Source organism: Lepidothrix coronata, unplaced genomic scaffold (genome assembly GCF_001604755.1).
Source record: "Lepidothrix coronata isolate B3197 unplaced genomic scaffold, Lepidothrix_coronata-1.0 Scaffold8, whole genome shotgun sequence".
NCBI lineage: Eukaryota > Metazoa > Chordata > Aves > Passeriformes > Pipridae > Lepidothrix > Lepidothrix coronata.
The window spans coordinates 2,481,817-2,487,431 of NW_016690188.1; positions in this window are offsets into that span (position 1 = coordinate 2,481,817).

The following is a 5,615-nucleotide window of genomic DNA, read 5'->3' on the forward strand; positions in this document are numbered from 1 at the left end:
CGCCCCCTCAGCCGACGCGGGGCCCCCTCACAGCGCCCGCTCGGCCCTCACGCAAACAAAATGGCGGCGGAACCTCCCCGTCCCGTCCTGGCGCGAACCATTCCGCCCCACATGGAGGGGGAGTGCGGAGCAGAGGGCGCGGCCCTGCCTCGCCGGAGAAGCGACACCGCGAAGAACAGAGGGATATCCCCCTTTTTTGAGCCTTCAAAGTGCCTCGATGGTCTTTTGGAAGGTGCTCCGGAGCGGGGAAGGTCCTCAACGCTGCGCGTCCTGGCGGCAGCGATCCCCCCGGGGAGTTGGGAAAAGTGGTTCGTCCCGAAGAGGGGCGGGTTGGGCGCCAAAGGCAAGTTGAGCGGAGCGGGGAGAGCGGAGGCGCGCGCGGGGGCGCGGCGGGACCGCCGGCAGGGGGCGCTGTCGTGGGGAGCTCCGTGGCGCCCTGTGGGAGCGCTCACCCAGAACGCGAAATATGGGCCTCATTTGGAGTCCTGTCTTTTATTCGAGGATATAACACTAATTTTTAAAAATAATATTAATAAAAAGGGGCATTAGCAGCATTAGGGCCTGCGGCGGGGGATCCAGCGCGCCCCTCGTCCCAGCCATCTCCTCCGGGCCGGCCCCATGGCTGTGCCGGGCTGGGAGCCCCCAGAGCTCCCCATCCACCGGGAAAACCCTGGGCAAAGCCAAACAGGTACCCAGAGTGAGAGAGGCAAATAGGAATGCTACGAAACGCTCTCAGGAAGACAGGTTGGCTGGAGTCTCTGCCCGCACCTTCATCTCGCAGAGCCACTGCTCAGCTGCCCGAAGGAGCCCTCAAAAACACAAAAATAAGAAAAATGGTGAAAGAGAAACATTCATTTTCTCCTAATCTCTTCCAGTTATGGTAATTTCAGGTGTTGTTGTGACAACGTCTCAGAGAAAATGAGATTTTCAATTTGACAGTGCTCCTTTAAAACTGCAGCTGTCGCCAACACTTAGACACATGAGAGAATTCCTCCACTGATCCTCTTAATACTAATAAAAATTAGATTTAAACTGAAAGGTCTAGTTTCTACCTCCCCTAGAATAATAGATGGATGAATTACTTTTCTTCCCTAATGGGAAAATCTGCTCAGTTTCAGACATTCTTAACTACCGTGTAATTAAATGGTTTTACTAACAGCCCTTCAAGAGGCTATTGTAACACGCTTTACCAGCACCTTTAAAAAAACAGTCTATTGTTTCTTCAGAAAACACAGGGCTTAAAAAACTAATGCATTTAATGGTTACTCCGCAAATTCAGAGAGAAAATTTTCTGCCTGTCTTGCTTTGCTTTTAAATAGCTCCGTTCAATGGGCATGGGCAAAAAATATTTTCTCTATTTCCACTTTCAAAATCCTTTTCATCTTAGGATTTCAGGGAATTTTAAATTCTTAAATGAGTCACACAACGTCTTTCTGGGATTGGTTTGTGATACTAAATTTACTCTTCACTTTTTCTGGGGCAAAGTGACATGATGCCGGTAGTTTGGGTTTCAGGTGTCTGGCCATCCAAGGGGGCTCATTGTCAGGGGTAGAAGAGACTTTAAGAAAAGAAAGAAAAGTAAAATTCCCCACTTTTCCTTACAACGCAATTAACTAATCATGTACCTCGTTAAAAGAATTATTTACATCCATTTTTGTGTTAATATTTGCATATAAACAAATTGCACAGATTTGCACACTCTAAACAAACTTGGAATTTTCAAAACCACCTGAAGCACTCAGGTGGGAGAAAATAGAAATATGCTTTATGCATTTGAGACTGTTGGCACCGCACAGTGGGCAGCACATTCCGACCTCTGCTGAAACACAGCAGCGAGGAGTTTGTCCCAACAACGGCTGGGATATCTCCTCACTAACAGTCTTCTCCTCCTGCTGAAGAGACGGGCAGAAGGAACCATCCCCGTTTCTCAGGACAGTAATAGGCGTAAAGATGTTCTTAAATCGGCAGGTTCTAAAGCTCATTCCTCTTTGTGTTATGCTTTTAGAGGTCCAGGTTGCCTTGAGTCATGTTTTTGAGATTTCCTTCTGTAGTTTAGAAGCTTATTTTCACTTAATCATAAACTCCCAAGCAAGGATTCTCTTCATCCTCTAAAGATGGGGTTCAGAGAAACCAGCTGAGGAAAAATATGCCTTTTCTCTTGACTGCTGCAGTGAAATTGTTGTGCCTGGGTGCAGTAAGTCCTCTTGAATACCCTGTCTCAAGTCAAATAACCCACATCTGGTGCTCCAGACAGCTTGCTGTTGTTGAGGTGTACCAAGATGTGCATCACTCTGTATTATGAACAGACACAAATAAGGACTTGGGATCTCTTTTATCTCCAGGTGTTCATCCTCTCTTGAGGACTTTGCATATACAGCATACTCCTGGGGTTTGGAGAGGGCTTATGCGTGCATACAAACGAGCACAGACACCAGGTTATATTTATTTATAGGAATAAAATCATATCTCACTGATATTTCATCATCAAACACTCTTACCAGTGTGATGTGCTTGCAAAAATAGCTACCGTATTCATTAAGGATTAAGTGGCAAATGATTGTCTAGTTCAAAGAGTGTTTCGAGTAGGGCCCCTGCACACAGGTTTTGTCACATAGTTTTTAAAGATTTATACTTGAGGGAGTGGAGTGGTGGGGTATGTATTGTATTTTTCTTATCCTTTTGTTTTTGTAGTACACGCTGAAAATATGCACCCACCCCAAGGGTGATGCACGTAATTTTTATTCTTTCAAGCTGCTGTGGCCGTAGGAGTGCAGAAAGCTGGAAGCCTGTAAAACAGCACCCTTCATTCAGAACCTGCAAACATATAATCAGTGCTTGCTGCGTGAAATTCACCTCAGTAGGTGCTGCAGATATTTTTTTCTAGGGCCCTGCTTTCTAAGCAGTGTTTTTGTATAAATATGCTAGAATTAAACATTAGCATTAGAAAGGAGAAAGTGGGAACACTGCTTTAATTCATCTAGGCTTCATCAGCATAAAAATACGTCAGGCATTTCTTTCATGAAACTTAATGGGAATGTATAGGTGGGGTTTCAATTCTGTAGAATTTTTTTCTCTCTTCTCAAATAGTAAAATTTCTCTCTGAAAAAAATGTTAAACCTATGTGGGGAGGGAAAAAACATTTTAAGTATTATTAACCTCTTCTATTACCGCTTTCATTTGTGAACCAACTGTGTATAGACTGCTTTTTTTCGTGAATGGCTGCAATCACTGAGGTATTTACTGCCTTTTTAAAATGACTGTAGAAATCAGTAGGCTCACTGCAATATCAATCACTTATTCTCAGTCACTTGAAGCCATTATGAGAGGCAGAACTGCTGGGGCCAGTTCTCCTTAGTGCTAGTGTTGCAGCAGGATCTCAGGAGCAAACTGGGGAACTGGGATTTTGATTGACACTTTGGTCAGACCCTGCAGAAACTGGTGTTCAATGGCACTTGGAACTCACAAACAGATATTCTGATATTCTGCTTTCAGATTAGGAAACAAAGACAGTGAGAAGGTATCTTGCCGAGCTCAAGCAGGGTAACTGTGGGACAGCCAATACCTCTCCTCCTAAACCACCCCTACCAAGCCTGAATCCTAAGGCAGCTAGGCAATAGTGCATCTTTCTCTCACCTTTGAATTCAATGGAGATTCTAACAGGTAAAGTGAGAGAAACCAGCGCTTTCTTTACAGATCCTGGCATGTGCATCCATCTCAATGCACTCAACCCACCAGGCTTTTGAGGAACAAAGAACACTTACTCTGAAACAAATGCAAGCCAACCACACGTGGATTTCCTTTCCAACAGTTTTTTTTCTCTTGAACAAAGTTACTGAGCTCTTTTGCTCTCAAACCCCGTAGTCACTCCTGTGCCTTGCAATGCACAGTGTGACCCCTCACCAGAACCTAGAGAAGTGTCTGTGACTTTGCCAGAGAGCAACTGCCTGTCAGAAAACTTAGAAGAGGGAGCCCTAAGCCTGCGAGACCCTTAGAAATCTGTTTGATAAGAAGTGGATGTAATTACAGATTCAGATGCTGTAGATGCACAGCCTTAGTCAGTGATGTCTGTGTTGCCACGGTGGGTACCTGTTCCCACCACCCGCAGACCCCTTTCTTGCTGGTTTTTGTCTCTGGTGCCCATGTTGCAGCAGGCAGTGGATACCCCCTCCCCGAGAGGGTGTTGGCTGTAAGGGGCAATGGGCTGTGAAGCATCTATATACATGTATACAAAGGACAAATGTGCAATGGGTGGTAATGATGGCGCTTGCTCCTTCGATTTGGGAGCAGCCCGATGTTCCTGGTCCCAGCTGGATGAGGCAGCAGGCAGGAGGCAGCCATGTGCCTCAGCTGCCCAACACCGTGTGCAGATCATTAGCTCTTCTCCGTGAGGCAGCTGCCATGGGTTTTATAAACTGCTGAGGGTGGAAGGGCAGTATCCTGGCAGGCTCCAGGAGACCTGCCAAGCTCTCCTGTTTATTCCTCACGGTGGGTGCTCTGCAGAGCATGAAAAGCACTGGAGTCTTTATTTTGCTTTTTCTTTTCTGACTCAGTTTCTATTCACTTTAAACAAGTAAAAACAGTCAGGCAGCTTCTTTACAAAAATAAAATAAAAAAAAGTTTCTCTTGATCATTATGGTCCTTTGAATGTGTAAAGGTAAATAATTATTGTTGACTGTTAAGCATTCATCCACAAACCCATTAATCCAACAACATTTTAAGAAAACTAACATGCTTGTCAAGAAGAGAATGGCAGGGTAAAACATCAGCGTAAAATGAGCAACAGAAGAAGTTTTGTTCTAAGAGCCATGTATTTTATTATGAATGAATCTGCTGCAGGTTTACTAAGGGAAACCAGTTGTTATGCTCATCATCTTTCAGACAAGCCTCTCTGTGAATAAAATGTGGTTGTGGTTGAATTAATTTCGCTTGCTTTGCTAATTCCATAAGTCAGACCATTGTGTACAGACCAAACAAACCCCACACGCGGTGCCGCGCTGGGGCTGTGCTGGGAGCTCTGCCGGCAGGCGGCGTGGGCCAGCCCCAATCATGGCAAGGGTCACATCCTGCCCTGCATTCTTTGCTGGGATGCAACAGAAAGCTTTGTTGCGTTTGGAAATTTTGTGAAAGAAAGCGTTGCTCTGGTTTTTTTCTGTTTTAACCTCTGGAGAAGGGAAGAGCCCTGCAGTAGGCTGTTTGTGGGGTCAGCCATGCTGGAAGGCACCCACAAATGCACCCCCAGATCTGTTTTCAGGTGGATTGGATGTGAAGGAGAAGTGAATCAGGAACTCTGGACCCCATGGATCTGTTGTTGCCCTAGCAGTGAGGGTGGCAGCCCACAGCACCCCTTGGCTTCAGCAGGGGCTGCCCTGGAGAGCGGCCGGGTTGGCACCAGCTCACAGACATCAAACCAAGGAGGGGCTATCTGATATTCCTGAGACCAGCACCTCCCCATCCATCAGCAGGGCTCAGGGACAGTCCTGGGAGGACAGGATCAACTGGTTCTCATCAAAATAAGTCACAAGAAAGGGTGAAATCTGAAGACCTGCCTAATCCCGAGCTCCAAGTGAAAGAGCACCAGGTCAGATAGCCGTGTGAAACTGGGAGATCAGAAGGTG